Here is a 25,712-nt window from a genome sequence, read left to right on the forward strand (position 1 = left end):
GGCACTGCAGGTGCGCACCACCATGGCTTGCTAATTTTTGTATTTTTAGTAGATATGGGGTTTCACCATGTTGGCCAGGCTGATCTCAAAGTCCTGACCTCAGGTCTTCCATCCATCTCGCCCTCCCAAAATGCTGGGATTACAGACGTGAGCCACCACACTCGGCCCATCTCACTTTTCAAAATAAAAATGGCACAGGGTCTTTTTTTCAACATGGAACTATTCATTTCAGAAAGATGTTCTATAAATGATGAATACTCAAAATTCTGGAGTTCACATCAAGAGGGAGCCCTGATGAAAACTACGGACTTTGGGTGACTTCGATGTCTCCATGTGGGTTCATCTGTTGTAACAAATGTGTCACTCTGCTGAGAGATATCGATCATGGAAGAGGGTGTGTGTGTGTAGGAAAGGGATATATAAAAATGTCTGTGCCTTCTGCTCAATTTTGCAGCTCAGACTGCTCTAAAAATAAAGTCTAGTTTTAAAAATTCTATATTTAAAGAGTCAAGACTCTTTTTTTTCCTCCAATCTGTTTTGGCTTACATTTTTGCTGACTTGTCTTCTTTCAGACAAGCGGCCTCTTGGAATAAAAACCAAATGGCTTCTAGGGGATTCCACATGGAAGCTGCCCTAGAAGCTTGTGAGGAAGAAAGAAAGAATGTCACTGAAACTAGTTCTGAGCACTACTGGCTGGTGGAGACCTTGCCCTCGGGTGGCATGGTCTAGAAATCTCCTACGGCAGCAGTCCCTAATCTTTTTTGCACCAGGGACCAATTTCATGGAAGACAGTTTTTCCATAGAGTAGGATGGGGGTGGAACATATGGTTTGGGGATGATTCAAGCACATTACATTTATTGTGCACTTTATTTATATTATTATTCCATTGTAATATATAATGAAATAATTCTACAACTCACCATGATGTAGAATCCATGGGAGCCCCACGCTTGTTCTGTGCAGCTAGACAGTCCCATCTGGGGGTAATGGGAGAGACAGTGACAAATCATCAGGCATTGGATTCTCATAAGGAGCCTGTAGCCTAGATCCCTCGTATGTGCAGTTCACAATAGGGTTTCTGCTCCAGTAAGAACCTAATGCTGCTGCTGATCTGACAGGAGGTGGAGCTCAGGATGGGAAGCAGCTGTAAATACAGATGAAGCCTCACTCACTGGCCTGCTGCTCACCTCCTGCTGTGCAACCTGGTTTCTAACAGGCAGGTAGCAGTCCATGGCCCATGAGGTTGCAAACCCCTGTCCTACGACATTCTTCTTACATGTGGATGGATTCCAAGACCCATCTCACTTTTTAAAATAAAAATGGCAAATGGTCTCTCCTTCAGCATGAAACTATTCATTTCAGAAAGATGTCCTATAAATAATGAATACTCAAAATTCTATAGGACACCACGTGAAGTGCTTTCCCTTTTGGTAAGATGTCTCTTTCATGAATTAGAAGAAGCGGCCTTAGTTAACAGACCAGGGGTCTCATGGAACAAGTTTTAAGTTATTCTTAAAATACAGAAGAGGAAATTAGTTCTTAAACACAGTGACCTTTGATTCCCTGCATAATCATGAGACTGAAACATACTGAGATTTACTCTATTATAAATATAGGTGTGTTTTTGTAAGTGGACAAGCTTAGAGATTCACTAAAACTCAAACTAAATTCAAAGGAGCACTAATGTATTTTAAAGAAATATCAAAACACTTTGGAACACGCTCTTTAAAGATATAAATATAACTATCTTATGAATAAACTGAAAGAAACAAATAACTCAAAGCCGTTAGAAAGCCTGGATGAGAAAATTCAGCTTCTAAATGTTGCCCTGAATATCTTACAAAGAAGAAAAAGGCAAAGAAAATATCTAGCTTAAACAGAAACTGTGTGATTTTGTAATGATTCTTAATTAGCCTTCAAATGTGTGCATAATCTGTATGCGTTTCCCAGGACTGCTGCACAAATCGCCACTAACTGAGTGTCTTAAAACAACAGAAATTTATGCTCTCCCAGTTCTGGAGGCCAGAAGTCTGAGATCAAGATGTGGGCAGGGCTGCACTCTCTCTGGAGGCTCTAGGGGAGGATCCTTCCTGCCTCTCCCAGCTCCTGGGGGCTCCTGAGATTCCTGAGCTTGTGGCTGCATCACTCCAGTCTCTGCCTCTGTCTCCACGTGGCCTTCTCCTTTGTGTCTGTACCATCTCCTCTTCTGTCTCTTAGAAGGACACCTGTCGTTGCATTTAGGGTCGACTCTACTCCAGGATGATCTCATCTCAAGATCCTTAACTAAATATTTTTACATCCTCTTTCCGAGAACCTATGAAAATGTTACCTTATATGGCAATAGGGGAATCAAAGTTGGAGGGAAAATGAAGTTTGCTCATCAGCTGATCCTAAAATGAGGAGATTATTCTGGGTTATCCAAGTGGACCCCATGTAATTGCAAGGGCTCTGAAAAGTAGAAGAGGGAGGAAGAAATGGAGGTTAGAATGATGAGATGTGAGACGGTCTCTGCTGGTTGTTGCTGGTTTTGAAGATGAAGGAAGAAACCACATGCCGAGGAATGCAGGCAGCCTCTGGGAGGTACAAATTGCAAGGAAATGGATTAATTTTAGCCCCAAGAGACTCATTTAGGACTTCGGATTTCTAGAACTGCACATGAATAAACGTGCGTTGTTTTCACCCGGCATTTTTGGTATTTGTTTTAGCAGCCACAGGAAACTCATACAGAGCTCTTGCACAGGGTCTACCATCTGTTCTTATAATTGATGTGTGATTTGTGAGCTGACTCCCTGGACAGGCATGTGGTTGCTGAAGGGAAGATTTGACACTTCTTAAATTACCAAATCTACTACTCCTCTGGTAAGGAACTAGAGGAAAGAAGCAAGAACCAACCAACACATGAAGGTAGGTTTTGCTTTGTTTTTACTATTATGTTATACTGTATTTTTATTACGAGGGAGAGTATTTTACCCATGGGTTTTTATTTTGAAAATTATTAGATATTAATTATTAATATCATCTTTAATAGTATTATAATTATTAATTAATATCTAATAATATGATAATATTATCTTATCTAGTGATATTAGATAAGACTAAATTATTATAAGATAATTGTTTATGACAAGTCTTTCCTCATTTATTTCTCAGGCATAATCATTGTAAAGATAGGCATGAGTGTTATTCATTCATTATTTAAAATATTTTAAATGGCACACATGCATATGTATTAATACATGATTCACTATATATAAAAATTCAGAGAAGTTAAAAGAAATTCCTAAAGGCCACTTTGTGTTTAAGACTGGAAGAAGAGATTGGGGATAGACAAAAAAGACTTAGTATTGAATTTTTTTTCTTTTTTTTTTTACTCTACGCATTTTTGGTTTTATACCCAAAAGGGGGATTTGTTTGGTTTAGAAAGAACGTCTTCTGATTTTTATGTTTAAAAGGACGACTGGATGTTTTATTGCTTTGACGTTTAAACTTAAAGCCAGTAAGGAATATGAGGTTAACCTAGTTAAACTCCTAAAAGACCCAAGGCACATAGTGCTTTTCATCTCCTGGTTTTTCTTTTTTTCTTCTTTTACTCTGAAATAATCTTTTTTTGGCAGGGGATGGAGTCTTGCTCTATTGCCCAGGCTGGAGTGCAGTGGTGCGATCTTGGCTCACTGCAACCTCCACCTCCCGGGTTCGAGCTATTCTCCTGCCTCAGCCTCCCAAGTAGCTAGGATTATAGGCACACACCACCATGCCTGGCTAATTTTTGTATTTTTATTAGAGATGGGGTTTCACCATATTGGTCAGGCTGGTCTTGAACTCCTGACCTCATGATCTGCCTGCCTCGGCCTCCCAAAGTGCTGGGATTACAGGCATGAGTGACCGTGCCTGGTCAAAATAATCTTTTAAAAAGAAATATTACTCATTTAAATAAAATGTGTCTGAAGTTTAGTAATTCCATGAGTTTTGCTTTCTATTTTGGGGTAAAACTCTCATATAATGTAAAATGGACTACTTTAATCATTTTGAAGTATGATTCAGTGGCATTTGGTGCAGTGGTCCCCAACCTTTTTGGCTCCAGGGACTGGTTTAGTGGAAGACAATTTTTCCACGGATGGTGGTGGTGGGGTTGAGGAGGTTGGTTCCAGGATAATTCGAGTACATTACATTTACTGTGCACTTTATTTCTATTATTATTCCATTGTAATATATAAGGAAATAACTCTACAACTCACCATAATGTGGAATAGGTGGGAGCCCTGAGCTTGTTTTCCTGCAACTAGACAGTCCCGTCCAGGGGTGTTGGGAGACAGTGACAGATCATCAGGCATTAGATTCTCATAAGGAGTCTGCAGCCTAGATTCCTCGTATGTGCAGTTCACAGTAGGGTTTCTGCTCCAGTAAGAACCTAATGCTGCTGCTGATCTGCCAGGAGGTGGAACTCAGGTGGTAATGTGAGCCATGCGGAGCAGCTGTAAATACACATGAAGCTTCGCTCACTCACCTGCCTCTCACCTCCTGCTGTGTGGTCTGGTTCCTAATAAGCCATGGACAGGAGACAGTCCATGGCCTAGGGGTTAAAAACCCCTGATATAGTGCATTCACAATATTGTGCAATTATCATCACTATCTAGTTCCTAAACATTTTAAACATCCCAAAAGGAAACCCTATATCCATTAAGCAGTCACTCTCCATTCTCCTTTTCTCCTAGTCCCTGGAAACCACTTATTTTCTGTTTTCTGTCCATAGACTTAGCTATTCTTGAAATTTAATATAAAAGGAATGATATAAGTGGTCTTTTGTGACTGCCTTCTTTTACCGAGCATGGTGTTTTCAAGGTTCACATATATAGTAGCCTGTATTAGACCTTCATTCCATTTCATGAATGAATCATATTAGACTGTAGGAATTGAACATATTGAACATATTTTGTTTATTCCTTGATCCTTGGATGGATAGGTAAAATTATATGTAATGCTTTTTTTTTTTTTTTTTTTTTTTGAGACAGAGTCTCACTCTGTCGCCCAGGCTGGAGTGCAATGGTGCCATCTCGGCTCACTGCAACCTCCACCTCCCAGGCTCAAGCGATTCTCCTGCCTCAGCCTCCTGAGTAGCTGGGACTGTAGGTGCCTGCCACCATGCCTGGCTAATTTTTTGTATTTTTAGTAGAGACAGGGTTTCACCATGTTGGCCAGGCTGGTCTTGAACTCATGACCTCAAGTGATCCTCCCATCTCAGCCTCCCAAAGTGCTGGGATTACAGGCATGAGCCACCCCACCCAGCCTGTAATGCTTTTTAGAAAAGAACCAAATACGTCAGCATTCATTTTCGATCTAGTGAAATAGGCACAGAATCTGCACATCATGAAATGAGCACCCATTAATATGACATGCAGAACATCTGAAAGCCACCGTGAAACCACACTTCCCATGTTTCTCCAGGGGCGTTATGATAGAAACCTTATATAGACAATATTTGCAAGGCAAGCACAGACTTCTTATTTACGAACTCTCAGTATACTCTATTTTTTTCTTAATGAGTAAACTTATCTATCCATCCTCCATGTATCCATCTATATTTCTATCAACCTATAGATTGTCTATGTATACCTATGTATCTAACCTCTATCAGTTGTCTAATTTATCACCTATTGATTGTTTATCCTATATCCTAGGGGTCCCCAACCCCCAGGCCATGGACTGGTACCAGTTGGTGGCCTGTTAGGAACTGGCATACACAGCAGGAAGTGAGGAGCAGGTGAGAGAGCGAAGCTTCATCTGTATTGACAGCTGCTCCCCATCGCTTGCATTACCACTTGAGCTCCATCTCCTGTCAGATTAGCGGCCGCATTAGATACTCACAGGAGCAAGAACCCTATTGTGAACTGTGCATGCGAGGGATCTAGAGTTTGCTGTGTGCTCCTTGTGAGAATCTAATGCCTGATGATCTGTCACTGTCTCCCATCACCCCCAGATGGGACCATCTCGTTGTAGGAAAACAAGCTCAGGGCTCCACTGATTCTACAAGATGGTGAGTTGTATAATTATTTCATTATATATTATAATGTAATCATAATAGAAATAAAGTATACAATAAATGCGATGCCCTTGAATCATCCTAAAACCACCTCCCCATCAAGTCCATGGAAAAATTGTCTTCCATGAAACTGGTTCCTCATGCCAAAAAGGTTGAGGACTGCTGGTCTATCCATCATCTACCATCTCTATTGTCTACCTTTCTAGCTATCTTCTTTATATCCACCTACCTATACTTGAGATAAGTTTAAACATTCATTTTTTATTAGTTTCATTAAAAATATAGCCTTCTTCAAAGGTTAGCTTAGAATCATGTTTGATCATTTTTTTCCTTCAATAGAATAAAATGCAGTTGTAATAAAATACAGTCTAAATTCTTTAAAAAGTGACTTTATTGTAATCCTTTCATTTATTTTTTTCTCTTGGCAAGTGTGTAAGATTTTTCTAAAACACTGTATAAACTTTTTGCATGTACGTATGTCTGGTTTTTGTTATTGTTGTTGTTTGTGCTACAGTGTGGGTAATCAAAGAATGAAAATATTTGTTTTATTCTCATCATACAGGCTTTATATAATTCTTGGGACTTAATTGATGAGTGACATATTGGAGGTGTCTAGAAAAATGGTGATTTCCAGTTCTTTCTTTTAGTCAATCCTTCAAAGTCCGTACATTCTCCTGTTTCCTAAGGGGGCAGGGTGTTGAGAAACATAAAAAACTTGACTTGAAAGTGCTTGTACAATTTAAATACTGTGTTTGTTTGGCAGAAATAGTGTTTTAACAAAAGCACCATTTGTTTCTCCCTCATTTATAAGAATTCTCGAGATGGAAAACCCAGGGATGAAGTTCTGGGATGCCAGCACCTTCCTCCCTTAGCATGTGGACTCCCATGTTTAACAAAAGCTGATGGCCTCACGCGTCATCCCAGCACTTCAGGAAGCCAACACAGGCAGATCAATTGAGGTCAGGAGTTCAAGACCAGCCTGGCCAACATGGCGAAATTCCATCTCTACTAAAAATACAAAAATTAGCCAGGCATGGTGGCACATGCCTGTAATCCCAGCTACTTAGGAGGCTGAGGCAGAAGAATTGCTTGAACCCAAGAGGAGGAGGTTGCAGTGAGCCCAGATCGTGCCACTGCACTCCAGCCTGGACAGAGCCAGACTCCATCTCAAAAAAAAAAAAAAAGACAAAAGCTGATGACTCTTCAGCCACCCCATCTGTATTCCAGACATAAATCAGGAGAACAGGAGGAAGGAAGAAAAACAAACAAAACAAGACCCCCTCCAGGAGCTCCCAGCACCACTGAACTTACAAAGTGTCAATTGGAAGAATCTTTAGAAAAGAATAGATTTTTCTGTTGAGCATATTGTATAGCGTGTGGGTATGTGAGTGTTTTTCCCCTACAGCTGCTGTAACCGATTACCACACATTTAGTGGATTATAACAACACAAATGTATTATCTTATAGTTCTGGAGCTCAGAAGTCCAAAATTAAGGTGCTGGCAAGACTGTGTTCCTTCTGGAGGCTCTTGGGTGAAATCTGTGGTCCCTTTCTGTATGTTCAAAGCCAGCTGCCTAGTGTCTTCCAATCTTTCTGACCCTCCTCCTTCCCTCTTCTACAGACCCTGTGATTACATCAGGGTGCACCTGGACAACCCAGGCTCATCTCCCCATCTCAGGATGTTTAACTTAATTATAAGGTTGCTGCAAAAGTAACTGCGGTTTTTGCCGTTAATATTAGGTTGGTGCAAAAGTAATCGCAGTTTTTGCCATTATTTTTGCACCAACCTAATACATCTGCAAAGTCATTTTTTGCCACACAAAGTAACATATTGATGGGCTCCAGGGATTAGGATGTGGACATCTTTGGGCACCTGTATGCAGCCTGTTACACTCAGTAAAGAAGTAAGGGAAAGTGAGTGTCACGTAGGTATCTGACTATCTCAGCCACAGTGAAATGGAAAAAGTTCCCTCATCTCCCTCACAGGGCGTGCGATGGGGGTGTGGCTCACTCCTTCAGTGCCCCACTGCGCAAACCTCTGGGAGGTGCAGGCAGACCGGGAGGTTGTGGGGTTCCGACCCCTCGGCAGCATCTAGGGATGAATGTTTACAGCTCCTGAAGCCCCAGTGGGCGTGTGTTACAGGGTGCTCTTTTAGTTTAGCCGTCCATAGGTGGCTTGTGTCACTCAGCTCAATTAGACCCCCTGCCTTATCACAAGGATGGAGGGCTTTCTGTATCCGGGGTTTCTTGTCTTTGTGTACCGGAAGAATCAGATCACACGTGGGCTTGGAGAATGAGTGCAAGGTTTTATTGAGTGGAGGTAGCTCTCAGCACATGGGGGAGCCAGAAGGGAGATGGTTTTCCCCTGGAGTTGCCAGCCGCCCAGCAATCCAGGCTTTCCTCTGACCTTCCCCGCCAAAATCCGTGTAGTTCTGCTGGTCAATGGCCCGCCGGCCCGCTGGCGTCAGCCTCTGGACTCTTCCGCTGGCGTGCTCCCCTCGAGGTCCGGCTGCTTGTGTCTTCTTCCGCTGATGTGTTCCTCTCAATGTCCAGGCACTTGTGTGTCTGCCTGCTAGGTCTCGAGATTTTTATAAGCACAGATTGGGGGCATAGCAGGCCAGAGTAGTCTTGGGAAATGCAACATTTGGGCAGGAAAACAGGAGTGCCCGTCCTCACTTAGGTCCGTGGGCACAGGCCCACAGGTGGAGCCCTAGCCAGGGACCGCACCCTCCTCTACCCAGCACTTCCCTGCCCCGCTTCCATATGAACAGTGCTGTAAATGAAAAAGTACATGACTGATTTTTATGTAGATTCATGGAGCTACAAGTACACTCAGCCTAGACCTATCTGTAACCTCTTTGTGCATACCAAATTTTATGGTATATCCTTAACATGTAAGCACTTTTCGTTGGTTTGTTTTTGAGACAGAGTCTCGCTCTGTCGCCCAGGCTGGAGTGCAGTGGCATGATCTCGGCTCACTGCAACCTCCGCCTCCCGGGTTCAAGTGGTCCTTCTGCCTCAACCTCCCAAGTACCTGGGATTACAGGCATGCACCACCACACCTGGCTATGGGGTTTTGCCATGTTGACCAGGCTGGTCTTGAACTCCTGACCTCAGGTGATCCGCTTGCCTCAGTCTGCCAAAGTGCTGGGATTACAGGTGTGAGCCACCCCGCCTGGCCTCATGTGAGCATTTTAATTGCCACTAAAAGATATGATGGGCTGTGAGTTTGTTTCATGGTAAAGTGAGCCACACAGCAAAGTACATTTAAACACGCTTTAGCAAGATAGCTATTCACATACCATGAGATTTCATCCTACACCAGTCAGAATGGCTACTATTAAAAAAAAAAACAAACAAAAAAAAACAAAAAACAGATGTTGGTGAGGATGCAGAGAAAAGGGAACACTTATACACTGTTCATGGGAATGTAGATTAGTACAATCTGATGAAAAAGGGTATGGAGATTTCTCAAAGGACCAAAAATAGAACTGTCATTCAATCCAGCAACCCACTACCAGATATCTACCCAAAGGAAACGAAATCATTATATCAAAAAGATACTTGCACTGGCTGGGCGGGGTGGCTCATGCCTGTAATCCCAGCACTTTGGGAGGCTGAGGCAGGTGGATCACTAGAGGTGAGGAGTTCGAGACCAGCCTGGCCAACATGGTGAAATACTGTCTCTAATAAACATACAAAAATTAGCCACTTGTGGTGGCGCACGCCTGTATCCCCAGCTACTCAGGAGGCTGAGGCAGGAGAATTGCTTGAACCCGGGAGGCAGAGGTTGCAGTGAGCCAAGATGGCGCCTCTGCACTACAGCCTGGAAGACAGAGCGAGACTCCATCTCAAAATGAAAAGAAAAGATACCTGTACTGGAAGCCCTATTTACAATAGCAAAGATATGGAATCAACCTAAGTGTCCATCAATGGATGATGGGATAAAGAAATTGTGGTATATGTACATAGCGGAACACTATTCAGCCACAAAAAGGAATGCAACCATGTCTTTTGCAGCAACATGGATGGAAGTGGTGGTCATTTTCTTAAGTAAAACAACTCAGAAACAAAAAGACAAATACTACGTGTTCTCACTTATAAGTAGGAGCTAAATAATGTTTCCAAATAGGCGTAGAGTGTGGAATAATAGACATTGCTGACCGGGAAGGGTAGGAGGGGGCTGAGGGATAAGAAGTTATTTAATGGGCACAATATTCATTATGCCAGTGATAGATACTTCACCACTGCACAATCTATCTAGGTTACAAAATCACACTTGTACCCCATAAATTAATACAAATTTTTTTAAAAACCAATTACACTGCTTCTAAAAGTCATAATTTAAAAAGTCAAGCAACAGAAAATGCATTTGTTGATTTAATCATTTGTCTAGTTAATAAATCACACAATGTTGAGTGTATTAATGTAGACTGAACTCCACATGGGCCTAAATTGTGTTAAACCCACTTGCTGAATTCTTTACTCAGGCAGGGAGGTCAGAATGTGAACTCCTGGCTACACTCCACATCTCAGCAGGGAACAGCATGTGCTGTCTTGCCTGTCTGCTCCTGCAGATCAGTAGCAACCTGTCTGAAGTGCAAATAGAGAACCAGTCTGGGGATGTGTCTGGGCTAAGCAGAGAAAATCACTTCGAGAAATCACTGATGTCTGCCAAGGGCTGGGAGAAAGGAGGACACAGGGGCATTCAATTAGCACACCTGCCCTCATCAGTCCTAATGCTATTTCAGTGCAAACTTTTATTGCATTGTGTCTTAGTCTGTTTCACACTGCTGGTAAAGACATACCTGAGACTGGGAAGAAAAAGAGGTTTCATTGGACTTACAGTTCCACACTGCTGGGGAGGCCTCAAAATCATGGCAGGAGGTAAAAGGCACTTCTTACATGGCGACAGCAAGAGAAAATGAGGAAGATGCAAAAGTGGAAACCCCTCATAAAACCATCAGATCTCATGAGACCCACCCACTACCATGAGAACAGTATGGGGGAAACCGCCCCCATGATTCAAATTATCTCCCACTGGGTCCCTCCCACAACACATGGGAATTACAAGAGTACAATTCAAGATGAGATTTGGGTGGGGACACAGCCAAACCATATCACATTGGTAACATGCTTGCCTGTGTAGTTTTAGGAATGTGCTTCTCCAGCCTACTAAAACGTAATTCTAATATAGAATATCTTATTTTAATTTTTAAAGATTTTTCTAACAGATTTTTGGAGAAAGAAAGATTTATATCAGTTTATTTACTGAAACAAAGATAAGAGATTTGTTTGTAAATATCTCCTAATTATGCAATATGGAAACTTCAAAGGAAAGTGAGCATCTGTTTGTTGTTGTTGTTTTGTTTTGTTTTGTTTTTGAGATAGGGTCTCAATCTGTCACCCAGGCTGGAGTGCAGTGGTGCAAGCATGGCTCACTGTAGCCTTGACCTCCTGGGCTCAGGTAATCCTCCTGCCTCAGCCTCCTGAGTAGCTGGGGCTACAGGTGTGCACCGCCATGCCCAGCTAACATTTATATTTTTTGTAGAGACAAGGTGTCATTATGTTGCCCAGGCTGGTCTCAAACTCCTGGACTCGAGCGATCCTCCTGCCTTGGCCTAATAAAGTTCTGGGATTATAGGCGTGAGCCACCACACCTAGCCTTCATTGTTAACATCTTATAATGCCTATAAGAGATCACTTGATTTCCAGGCACTCGTGTTCTATCATTGGTTTCTTCAAAATTTATTAGAGCAATTTTATCTTGTGTATATTTGTTAATAATTGTATCACAAATGATTTAATATAGTAATTATTATATTTATTGTTAAAAATGCAAATAATATATATTATATAAATATATGTGTCTTTAAGATATTTTATGTTATATAGGTGTATAAGATATAAAATGATATCATATTCATGAAATACACACTATATTATATTATATATAATATATTGCATATAAGTTACAAGTGGTGGCTCATGCCTGTAATCCCAGCACTTTGGGAGGCCAACATAGGTGGATCATAAGGTCAGGAGATCGAAACCATCCTGGCCAACATGATGAAACCCCATCTCTACTAAAAATACAAAAATTAGCCGGGCGTGGTGCGGCTACTCGGGAACCTGAGGCAGGAGAATCACTTGAATTCTCGAGGTGGAGGTTGCAGTGAGCTGAGATCTCGCCACTGCACTCCAGCCTGGGCGACACAGTGAGACTCTGTCTCAAAAAAAAAAAGTTACATATGAATATATAACTTGCATCATAATATAAATATCTTTCTATAATATGTAATATTTATGTTATTGATGATATATTCATTCTATTATATAATATATTCATATATTATATTATATTTATATATTTGTATATTATATATTATACATTCATTTAAATATATCTAATGTTTATCTAATCAAGTTATCTAATTATCTAACTTCAAACATCTAAATAAAATTTATATTTTATAGTATTATATCAATACATTTAAATGTATCAACATCAATATATTGTGTATTATGAAATATTTATGTATTATAATACAATAAATTCATATTTATTCAAACATGTATACATTTAAGTTATGCACTTAAATATGTATGAATATCTTATGCAGATTTCAGTATTAATTAGATAAGCATGCAAACATATTTTCCCTTTGCCTTTAGGGAGTTCGTTATTCTGTATAAGTTTTCCTTCTTTTTCAACTGGAAAAAACATAAATAAACTTGAGTTAAAATCTAAATGTTTGATCTGTTTATTCCAACATTTCTTACACTTAGTTTATCTGTCTATGGCTCATACGACTTACACTTAGTTTATCTGTCTATGGCTCATACGACTTACATGGATTGCTTGAAAGAGTTATTGGTAGGGTTATGGTAGGGTTATTGGGGTAGGGGTTTAAGCAGAATTAAATGTAGGAAACTGAGTTCCCCCTAGAAGCACAAGCAGAGACTAGGATTTGAGGGTAAGGTGTTTATGGGGCAGTGATACCAGGAAGGACCCATCGGAGAACCAGAAAATGAGCCAGTGGAGGCCCCATTCCAGAAACGTTCACTGAGCTAATCCGAGTGCTTGACCTGGGACTGCGCATTTTTGGCGAACACCAAAGTTGTTTCTGAAGCAAGTAGAATATGGATCGTGCATCTCCCAGAGGATACTCTGATTTGAAGGAATCTCCTGTTTACATTGGCTTATTGGCTTTTTTGAGTGATAACCCTGACTGGGCCCATGACAGGTCAATTTCACCTTGAGAAAGAGTAGTTCAGGGACACTGGCTCTGCTGTTAACCTTCCTAGTTACTCACAAGGGTGCCCAATGGCTCACAGGTGAGAAGACGAAGGTACAGCAGGGGGGGATCGGCAGTCAATTCCTACCACTAGAAATGACTCACATTGTGGCCCAGTAATTCCTGATGTATAGTGCATTATTACTGGATAAATGGCTGCCTCCTGGGAAGATACAGAATTCACAGGCCCTCACCCATTTGCCAACTTATTAATTTTCTGTGGCTGTTGTCACAAATTGCTATAAACTTAGTTGCTTAAATGATGCAAATTTATTTTCTTACACTTCTACAGTTCAGTAATTCTGGAGGTGAGAAGTTCAACAAGAGCTTCGTTGGGCTAAAATCAAGATGTCGATAGGCTCAGCGTCACGCAACGTAACAATGTAATGAACCTGCACATGTATCCCTTAATCACAAGTACAAGTTGACAGTTATTTTAAAAAATAAAAACCTTCACCAAGAATGAAAAATCCTTGTGAATTTCCTTCTGGAATCTCTTTTGAACAGATGTATGGTGTATTCATTTTTTAAACCTGATCTTTGATCTGATACAAATGTTGATTTTTTTTCCTAATTTTTACATTAAATCATTCATTAAAGTGGTTATAATTATAAAAGTGAAAAAAAAAACAATAGCAAAAAGGTGTCAGTAGGGCTGCATTCTATTAGAGAAGATGTTGGGCAGAATTCATTTCCTTGCTTTTCAGGGATGGTGGCAGAATTGTTTCTTGTGGTTGTAGAATCGAGGTCTCCCTTTCTGGGTGGATATAAACTGAATGTCATTTCCAGCTTTCAGAGACCACCATACTCATCTCTGAGTCTTCTGCTGTTTTTTGTTTGTTTGTTTTTTGTTTTGTTTTGTTTTTGAGACAAGGTCTTGCTCTGTTGCCCAGGCTGGAGTGCAGTGGTGTCCTTACAGCTCACTGCAGACTCGACCTCCTGGGATCAAGCAATCCTCACGCCTCAGCCTCCCAAAGTGCTGGGATTACAGGCATGAGCCACTGCACCCAGCCTTTTAATTTTTTTGAGATAAGGTCTTGCTCTATCTGCAGTGCCACGGTCATAGCTCACTACAGCCTCTAACTCCTAGGATCAAGCATTTCTCTCGCCTCAGCTTCCAGAGTAGCTGATATTACAGGTACATGCCTCCATATCTGGCTATTTTTTTTTTTTTTAGTAGAGACAATGTCTTGCTATGATGTCCAGGCTGGCCTTGAACTTTGTCTACTTTTAAGGACTCTCATTATTAGATTGGGCCCAGCCTGAATAATCTAGGACAGTCTCCCAGTTTTAAGGTTGAGTGAGTTAGCCACCTTAATTCCATCTGCAACCTTTATTCCCTTTCTCCATTGCAGGGTACCATATTCACAGGAGATTGGGATGTGGCCCTTTTTCGGGGGCCATTATCCTGCCTCCTATGCCTTTCTCTCTTTGACTCTGGCTCATGTCTGCCATGGAATCTTGTCTCCACCTGATAGCCCAGAACTGCCCCAAATGCTGACCAATTTTGACACACAGAGTTCTCAATAGGCTCAGCTCCTCAGCTGATAGGCACTGAATCCAAGCACATCTGACAGCCACACCAAGGCCATGGTGCTCCAAAGGAGCATTCAAAGCTCTTTCAGTGTACACTACAACACTCTCCACCCGGTGTCTGAGCGTGGCTCATGGGCCTGGGGCCTGTGTTGACCCAAACTCTTGGTCAGTGTGCTAACCCACCTGATATTTCTCATTGATTTTGATGTTGCCTCTAACCTGAATGGTATTAGTTTTGTATACTTGCTGTAAAAAATTACCTCCTCTTGCTCTATCACCTGCCTCAGCTGCCCGGGGTCGTAGTGGTTCACTGCACTGTGAAGACAGATTCCAGATGCAGGGAACTCACACCTCCAATCCCAGACGCTGTGTCCAGCAAAGGCTCCATGGTTCTGGCCCACAGTGGTGGCCTGGACACCTCCTGCATCCTCATGTGGCTGAAGGAACAAGGCCATGATGTCATTGCCTACCCGGCCAACATCAGCCAGAAGGAAGACTTTGAGGAAGACAGGAAGAAGGCATGGAAGCTTGGGGCCAAAAAGGTGTTCATTGATGATGTCAGCAGGGACTTTGTGGAGGAGTTCATCTGGCCAGCCATCCAGTCCAGCACCCTGTATGAGGACCACTACCTTCTGGGCACCTCTCTGGCTAGGCCCTGCATCACCCACAAACAAGTGGAAATCACCCAGCAGGAGGGGGCCAAGTATGTATCCTACGGTGTCATGGGAAAGGGGAACGATCATGTCCAGTTTGAGCTCACTTGCTCACTGGCCCTCAGATTAAGGTCATTGCTTCCTGGAGGATGCCCAAGTTTTACAGCTGGTTCAAGGGCCTTAATGATCTCATGGAATACGCAAAGCAACATCGGATTCCCATCCCAGTCACTCTCAAGAACCCATGGAGGATGGACGAGAACCTCATGCATATCAGCTATGAGGCTGGAATCCTGGAGAAACCCAAGTACCATAAGCACCTCCAGGTCTCTACATGAAGACTAAGGACCTCACCAAAGCCCCCAATACTGCTGACATTCTCTAGATTGAGTTCAAAAAAGGGGTCCCCGTGAAGGTGACCAACGTGAAGGATGGCGCCACCCACCAGACCTTCTAGCAGCTCTTCGTGTACCTGAACGAAGCTGCAAGCAAGCATGGCCTGGGCCATATTGACATCGTGGAGAACCATTTCATTGCAATGAAGTCCTGAGGCATCTATGAGACCCCAGCAGGCACCATCCCTTACCATGCTCATTTACACATCCAGGCCTTCACCATGGATCAGGAAGAGCACAAAATTAAACAAGGCCTGGGCTTGAAATTTGCTGAGCTGGTGTACACCGGTTTCTGGCACAGCCCTGAGTGTGAATTTGTCCGCCACTGTATCACCAAGTCCCAGGAGCTAGTGAAAGGGGAAGTGCAGGTGTCCGTCTTCAAGGGCCAGGTGTACATCCTTGGACAGGAGTCCCCACTGTCTCCCTACAATGAGGAGCTGGTGAGCATGAGTGTGCAGGGCGATTAGGAGCCAGTTGATGCCACCAGGTTCATCACCATCAGTTCCCTCAGGCTGAATGAATATCATCATCTCCAGAGCAACGTCACTGCCAAATGGACCCCTATACAAGTAGGAGCTGGGGCCTCCTCACTTTGCAGATCCCCCAAGTACAGGCACTAATTGTTGTGATAATTTGTAATTGTGACTTGTTTTCCCCAGTTGGCAGTGTAGTGGGCCTGCCAGGCCCTAGCTTTATTCCCTGGTCCCCTGAAGCCTGCAAAAATAGTCATCAAAGGGAAGGGTGGGGGGCAGCTGCAGTGGGGAGCTATAAAATGACATTTTTTTTTTGAGACAGGTTATGACTCTGTCACCCAGGCTGGAGTGCAGTGGCTCGATCTCGGCTCACTGCAACCTTCACCTCCCGGGTTCAAGTGATTCTCATCCCTCATCCCTCATTCTCATTCTCATCCCTCAGTAGCTGGGATTACAGGCGCACACCACCATGCCTGGCTAATTTTTGTATTTTTAGTAGAGGCAAGGTTTCACCATGTTGGCCAGGCTGGTCACGAACTCCTGACCTCAGGTGATCTGCCCACCTCGGCCTCCCAGAGTGCTGGCCTTGCAGGCGTAAGTCAACACGCCTGGCCAGAAATAACAATGAAAAGAAGGTTAAAAAAAAAAAATGACCTCCTACTGGGTGGCTGAAAGCAACATAAATGTATTATCTCCCAGTTCCGTTTTTTTCAAAATTTGTTAGTTTTTGTGGGTACATAGGAGGTGTATATATTTATGGGATATCTGCAATGTTTTGATACAGGCATCCAATGCATAATAATCACATCACAGAGAATGGGGTATCCAGTCCCTCAAGCATTTACCCTTTGGGTTACCAATAATCCAATTATACTCCTTTAGTTATTTTTAAATGTAAAAGTAAGTCATTTTTGATCTCCTAGTTCTCTTGTTGGCCTCTCCCTAGCTTCCAGTAGCCACTGGCAATCCTTGGCATTCCTGGACCTGTGGCTGCATCACTGCAGTCCCTGCCTCCATCTCCATGTGGCCTTCTCCTCTGTGTCTGTGTATCCTCTTCTGTCTCCTAGAAGGACACCTGCCATTGCATTTAGGGCCCAACCTAATCCAGGATGATCTCGTTTTGAGATCCTTGACTTAGGTATATCTGCAAAGACCCTATTTGCAAATGAGGTCCCACTCACAAGATCTGGGCATTAGGACATAGATATATCTTTCCAAGACCACAGTTTAAGCCACTACAGGTGTACTTAGTTCCCTCTGGAAGCTCTAGGGGAGGGTCCTTCCTGCCTCTCCCAGCTCCTGGGGGCTCCAGGCGTCCCTGGGCTTGTGGCTGCATCAATCCAGTCTCTGCCTCTGTCTCCACATGGCCTTCTCCTCTGTATCTGTATCTCCTCTTCTGTCTCTTACAAGTACACCTGTCATCGCATTTAGGGTCCTGAATCCAGCATGACTTCGTCTTGACATCCCGTACTAATTACATTTACAAAGACTCAATTTCCAAATAAGGTTCTATTTCAAAGTTTCGAGTGGACATGGAATTGTTTTAGTGGGGAAGGTGGGGAGAAGACACAGAATACCTGTTGTGTTTCTCGCATCCTCTGGCTCCTGCTGTTTTCTCCTAGCCAGTGGGATCCTGGTCTCTCACATCTAGCCATTACCTGGAATCTTGCCTGCAGGGAGCTACACCAACCCCCTGCCCTGACTGGCTCTGATTGGGTTATGTATTCCCCGTCTAATTGTATCACCACAATTATCACAAGGTATATCTCATGATCATCATCCCCAGTTTAGGGACTTTACCTTCAACCATCCTTTCATTAAAATGGCTTATTAAGGTGCTTACTGTAAGTTAGACTATGTAACTGGATATATTTTAAAAATACCTGAATTGAACAACATAATTTGACCTCCTACTCTCTGTTTGTCCTAGAAAAAAGCAGTAAGTACACATGAATTACAGTCTTAAAATATGAGAGCTTTTCAGGTTGGGCGCAGTGGCTCACGCCTGTGATCCCAACACTTGGGGAGGCCAAGGCAGGAGGAACACTTGAGCCCAGGATTTCAAGACCAGGTGGGCAACATGATGAAACCCCTCTCTCTACAAAAAATACAAAAAAGTTAACCAGTGTGGTAGCACGCACCTGTAGTTCCAGCTACTCAGGAGGCTAAGGTGGGAGGATCACTTGAGCTCAGGAGGTGGAGGCTGCAGTGAGCTATAATCAGACAACTGCATTCCAGCCTGGGCAATACAGCAAGACCCTGACTCAAAAAATAAAATAAAATAAAATAAAATAGGAATTGAACAACGTAATTTGATCTCCTGCCTTGTGTCGATCCTAGAAAAAAGCACTAGGTGCCCTTGAATTCGAATCTTAAAATATGAGACCTTTGTTCTAAATGAACGACCCACACTCTCCACACCTGTTGTGAAGAAGTAACTAAAATGCCCTGATTTTGTTTACTTAGCAGAATCCCCTATATCCCTAAGTGACTCATAGCCTGTTGCTGTTATGTAACAGCTTGCTAGAGAGACTAAACATTTCAGGATTGTTAAGGGAACAAAATGCAAGTAAGGTGTTCCTACAGAAACATTGCCCCGGCTATGAACACCTATGAGACACTTGGAAAATGATGTCGTTTTGTTTTGTTTTGTGGGAAGACAGATACACTGCATACTGTCCACATATGGAAACCATAGTCTGAGTATATAACCTGGGTAGCCAAATTAGTTGCAAACAAAGATATAGTAGCAATAATAGAGTGTAACCCTGATAGAAGGAGAATGAACAGATCCACAATAGGTCAGAAGGTTTGAAATTGCATCCACCTTTATTCATTAGGAAGCCTATAAAAAGCAGGAAACAGTAGCTAATATGCTTAATTCACGTTTAAAGAATAATTGAAGTAACAGATATCAGTGTGTTTTCAAAAGAAATAAAATTCAATGGCTGCAGTTTCCTATCTGGTTATATAATTCCCATGTAGTTGTATCACCCAATTGATGACTAAGTTAAACCCACAACACCCTTGCCAAGGCCTGCCCAGCCTCCAGCGATAGGCAGTGATATTTCAGTTCGTTTAGGGGTAGGTTTGTTCCACATTCCACCAGCTCTATTATGTGGGTTTTCCTTTTAGGGAGACAAAAATCCACCTCTAGGTAAGTTTCATGGATCACAGGTACACCGCTAGGGACCCTGTAGAATGTCTGTGATACTTTGACTACACAGCAGCCCTTCAAATCTTAAATGGCACACGCACAAAAATAATCATGCTTCCTGTGTCTTAATTTGGTTTAGAATAAATATGCACTCATGCATGTTGACGTTAAGAGTCTGCTATGGTCTGCATGTCTATCTCCCACCCCAAATTCATATACTGAAATCCTCACCTGAAAGGTGATGGTGTTGGGAGGTACGGCCTTTGGGAGGTGATGAGGTCGTAAGGTGGAGCCTCATAAGTGGGATCAGTGCCCTTAGAAAAAGGGCCCCAGAGAGTTCTCTCGCCCCTTCCACCATGTGAGGACACAGCGAGAAGGCTCCATCTTAATCCAGGAAGCGGGTCCTAACAAGACACTGAATCTGCCCCGCCTTGACCTTGGACTCCCAGCCTCCAGAAATGTGAGCAGTAAATGTCTGCTGTTTGTGAGCCCCCCAGGCTATGGTATTTTGCTAGAGAAGTCTGAGTAGACTAGAATACGGTTCCTTACACCAACCTTCGCTTTTCTATATTTCTTCAAATTCAAGCACTCAGTGCCAGGAGTATCTAGATGAGACCAGGTTGCGAGTCCTCACTAGACACTGAATCTGCCATCCCTTGATATTAGACTCCCAGCCCCAGGACTATGGGAAATCAATGTCTGCTGTTTATAAGCCATGCAATCTAAGGTATTTTGTTACAGAAGTCTGAATTGACTGGGATACAGTTTCTTATAGCAGCATTCACTCTACTATATCCCTTCAAAATGGAGCACTCAGCACTGGGTATCCAGGGAGACCAGGTTGGGATGACTGTTGGTGCCTACACTTCAGCTGATTGGAGCTGAATATCACAGCACATTGTTTGATTTGGACAGGTATTTGTCAGTCTTGGTTTACATTCAACCAGTTGTAGACATTCCTAAAAGTTTTTCAAGCCATTCAGTCATCTCTGCTCATCAGGTATGGTGTGGAGAGGTTCAGAACACTTGCCTTATCCAGGTGGGTCTGCTATCATCACAGGGATCCTTACAAAAGGGAAGTGGGAGAGTCAAAGCTACAGAAAAGACACAGGCTGCAGGTTGACATGATATAATTTGAAGATATAGGAAGGGGTCATGAGCCAAGGGATGCAGGGAGCCTCTAGAAGCTGGAAACAGAAAGAAATCGTTTTTCTCCTAAAATACTCAAAACACAGCTCTGCAGCCATCTTTATTTTATTCTGATGTCCAAAAGTGTAACAGAATAAATGGGTGTTGTTTTAAGCAACCACATGGGTGATAATTTGTGACAGCAGCCACAGACTCGCACACTCATCATCCTGCTGGTCAACCTTCCCTACAAGACAAATGCACCCCAGGCCCTTTGCACCTGCTGGCCCCTCTGCTTGGAAGCTTCTTTCTCCAAATACTGAACGATTTATTCCAACACCACCTCCTCAGAGTGGCTTTTCACCTATCCCTTTCCAAAATAATCTTCTCCTTTCCTTTTACCCTGATTCACTTTTGGAAACAGTTCCTATGTGAGTTTAGAGTTTATTTTACTGCATTTGATTCTCTCAGTAGAATGTGAGCTCAATGGAAGCTTCAGCGTTCTCACCCATGGCCCTGTCTAGGGTTAGGGTTAGGGTTAGGCAATCTGGAGCCATCAATAGCTATTGAATGAATAAGCATGGCCAGGTCTATGTTTAGAGGGTCAACTTCTGGACAGGGACATAATATCTTCTTAAGCAGTGAGGAAGTCAGCAAGAGCCATCAATCTGTCATAGGGAAAGAGTAGAAGCACACATATTGCAAGTGGAAATCAGAGTTAGGGGACACTCCATGGGTCTCTCTGATTCTGAGACACCCGACTGCATGGTGAGACATTGTATTAGTCCATTTTCACACTGCTGATAAAGACATACCTGAGACTGGGAAATTTATAAAAGAAAGAGGTTTAATGGACTTACAGTTCCACTTGGCTGGGGAGGCCTCAGAATCATGGCAGAAAGCAAGGAGGAGCAAGTCACGTCTTACATGGATGGCAGCAGGCAAAGAGAGAGCTTATGCAGGGAAACTCCCCTTTATAAAACCATCAGATCTCATTAGACTTATTCACTATCACAAAAACAGCATAAGAAAGACCTGCCCCCATGATTCAATTACCTCCCACCAGGCCCCTCCCACAACACGTGGGAATTCAAGATGAGATTTGGGTGGGGACACAATCAAACCATATCAGACTTCCTCCATAAGTGGTATTGGCTCCAGATACACAGTGAAGTCACCTGTGACGACCGTTAAGGTGACTTTGGAAGTCACCTGTGAGCTTCCAAAAACACCTGCACCTATGGTTCTAACTACATAGATTTGACTTCACTGGAACTGGGTGTAGTCTGAATTCTGGGAGTGCAAATGTTCTTCTTGTGAATCTAACAACCTGTAGATGGATATGGTAATGCCTAGATCCCAAGAGAGAAACAAATGTATAGTGAGCATCAAATTGGTTTGGGATGTGGGAGGCAGAGGATGCCATGGGTCAGGGAAAATGGGAGATCTTGAATTTGCCAACCTTTCTTATAGAGAAGGTCATATTTTCCTCAGAAGAGTAAATCAAACCCAATTTTAAACTTGATTTAGACAAAACATGTGTCTGCACATGGGTGTCTATCCCTTAAGGATGTAAGAGTCATTGTACTATCCATTTATATTTATGAAATATAGTTCTCTACAGGGAGAAAAATGCTGTAATTTTCTTTTATTTGAGGCCAACTCTGTTTTTTGGCCATGTGTTCAGCCATAAGTGGAACTGGCCGAATTTTAATTTTCCACAAGTATCATAAAGAATAGAAATGGAAAGTAATAAAGAGACAGTGATTGAGTGGGCAACATTTTCCTTTTCGCTCCCAAAGAGAATGGCCAATATTTTTCAACCCTAAGGAATGCCTGTCATTTATTCTCAGAAGCAATGTAGGAATTCATGGGCTACCTCAAGAGATGCCATGAGAACAAAAGTGTAGACCCAAAACAAAGGTAGCTAGTGTCAGCACGTGATGTATGATGCAATTTGAAGACCAGGGAGAATTTGAAGGGATAAAAGGAGGGACATTGTGTCTCACATATAAAATCATGTAAGGGAAAATATGTACAGTGTGCGAAGTGAGTGTTTTCCAATTGGCAGTAGACATCAACTCTTCTACTGAGAAATAGTATGGGGGGAAAGAGAAAGAGAAGGCTAGAGATATGTTGCCTCTGTATTGGAACAACTCTTTGAAAAATGTGTATAGAAAACTTCTAAGCGTTCCAAGACCACAGACATATAGGATGTAGATTTGGCCATGGACCTTTGGCAATGGAACATTTGCACTCCCAGAATCCAGACTACACCCAGGACCAATGAAGTCCAATATCCCTATAGGCAGAACCATTGGTGCAGGTGTTTCTGGATGCTCACAGGTGACTTCCAAAGTAAACTTAAAGGCCATCACAGGTAGCTGGGGCCCAGAACCACTCGAGGAAGGAGGCTCACAATGCAGTCGGGTGTCTCAGAATCAGAGAGACCCATGCAGTGTGCCCTAAATCTGATTTCCACTGGCAATAGTTGCACTTCTACTCTTTCCCTACGACAGCCTGATGGCTCTTACTGTCCTCCTCACTGCTTAAGAAGATATTATGTCCCTGTCCAGAAGTCGACCCTCTAAACATAGACCTGGCCATGCTCATTCATTCTTTCAATAGCTATTGATGGCTCCAGGATGCCTAACCCTAACCTACCCCTACCCCTAACCCTAACCCTACCCGTAACCCTAACCCTACCCCTACCCCTACCTCTAGACAGGGCCATGTATGAGAACACTGATGTTTCCATTGAATTCACATTCTAGACAAAGAGTCAGACACAGTACAATAAACATTAACCTCACATAGGACCTGTTTCCAAAAGTGAATCAGGGCAAAGAGGAAGGAGAAGGTAATTTTGGAAAGGGACAGGTGAAAAGCTGTTCTGAGGAGGTGGTGTTGGAATAAATAATTCAGTTTTTGGAGAAGGAAGCTTCCAAGAAGAGAGGCCAGCAGGTGCAAAGGGCCTGGGGTGCATTTGTCTTGTGGGAAATTTGAACAGCAGGATGATGAGTGTGTGAGCCTCCTGTGGTTGCTGTTACATGGGTCTGTAGGGTGATAAAATGAGAACATTTTAGTCAAATATTTCAGTGCCCCGTTTGAGGACAGCAGGTTGATAAATCAGCCAGGAATATTCCAGGCTTTTTCTCTCTTCTTTTTGCAAGACTGAAACTGGCCTTGTCTGTACCATGTTTCAATAACAGGCTGCCTTATTAACATGTACTCCTGTAGGATAGGAAAAACGCTGACTCAATAATAACACTGCCTGAAAAAAATGAAACAAAATATGTTTTTCCTCTTTCTCCCTCTCTTCTTATTCCTCCTCCCTCTCCTCTAATTGTATAAAGTGATATCTTATTATCTTCATTTTTATTTCTCATTACATTTTGATTTTGGCTCTCCTCGTACTCATTGAATGAGTTTTCTAGGGATGTTGCAGTGCATTCCCACAAGTTCAGTGGCTTAAAACAACACACATTGAGTATCTTCCAGTTCTGAAAGTCAGAGTCCAAAATGAGTCTCCCTGGGATAAAATTGACTTATTGGCAGGACCCCATTCCTTCTGGAGGCTCTACACAGGGAGGATCTGTTTTCTTGCCATTTCTAGCTTTTAGGAGTGTCAACTAAAAATAAAATTCTAACACCCCCTCCCCACTCCCCCACCCCCCACCCCCGCTCCCTGGTTATCTGAACTGATCCCTCCTCTCAGCCAAGGGCACTCCAAAGTTAACCTGAAAAACTGGTTCAGGCCATGATGGGAAGTGGAAGCTGGACATGCCTCATCAGGCGCTCCTCCCTTTTGGAATCACTGATAGAACAGACTCTCTAACTCTGATAAGAAACCTTTACAATCTATTCTCTCTGGAGCCTGCTACCTGGAGTGCGTGTGTGCATGTGTGTATGTGTATGTGTGCGTGTGTGTGCATGTGTGTATATGTGCATGTGTATGTGTGTATTGTATGTGTGCGTGTGTGCATGCATGTGTGTGCACGTGTGTGTATGTGCATGTGTGTATGTGCACGTGTGTGTGCATGTGTGTGTATATGCATGTGTATGTGTGCGTGTGTGTGTGTGTGTTGCATGTGTGTGTGTGTATGTGCATGTGTGTATGTGAGCACTTTTCTGTGAGGTACTTCTAAAATATTTTTCTTTCTTCTCACAATTCAAATACTTAACCAGAATACTTCTAGTTGTTATTTTTCTTTCCATAACTTTCATCTGGGACTAATTAAGAACCAGATAGCCACAAAGGTCCTATGAATTATTATTTTAAGAATAAAGATAATGTTATTTTGTAGATGTTACAAAAATACAATGAATTGATTTCCAAGAACACTGTGCACTCTTTTTTGTTTGTTTTTAGTGTCTCCAATAATTTATCTTGTAGGTAACCTATCCTCACAAAAGCACTCAGGGCAGAAGAGGAGACCGAGGTTTCTGTGCAATTATTTATTTGGAAATGGAGCCCATTCCCTCCCTGGAGCAGGAGCTCAGGAAGTGGAGGGAAGGATGTGAAACAGGAAAAGAGGAAAAGCCCATTTGAGGATTTATGACTGGATTTGCTGCCAAAGTGGCAACTATAGTTTTTTTAGGATAACTGTAAGGCTGCACTGGGGAGATGAAAGAGGAAGCTATTTCTCCATCTCCTTCCGTCCTCTACGGGTGAAGGATGGCTCCTTCTGTCTTCTGATCCTGAGTGCTGGAAAGCTGAAGAAATTCTTCTGAGAACTGAGTGAGTTCAGCCAGCCTGGATTCCCTGGAATTCTGGTGAAGCCTGACTGGGGTAAGAACAAAGATTGAGAAGGTCTGACTTGGTAGACAACCAGTACCTCATGAATAGATATCCTGTAACATAAAATAATGGTAATACTAATAATAATTATCATTATTATTAGCAATAATGCTGCAGGTTTGTCATTACTGCCTATGTATATTTTTTCCAGGATGAAAAAACTTCCTCCACATTATAGGACAGAATTTCACTCCATGAGTAGGTAGTCCACAGAATCTTAACCTCACAGGATG

At 42.6% G+C, this 25,712-nt stretch overlaps 1 pseudogene; it reads left to right on the top strand.

Moving 5' to 3' along the window:
* Positions 1-8,392: 8,392 nt before the first annotated feature.
* LOC100434266 (argininosuccinate synthase-like) overlaps positions 8,393-25,712 on the top strand; it is an 83,887-nt pseudogene continuing 66,567 nt past the window's right edge.

This window comes from Pongo abelii, chromosome X (genome assembly GCF_028885655.2).
Source record: "Pongo abelii isolate AG06213 chromosome X, NHGRI_mPonAbe1-v2.0_pri, whole genome shotgun sequence".
NCBI lineage: Eukaryota > Metazoa > Chordata > Mammalia > Primates > Hominidae > Pongo > Pongo abelii.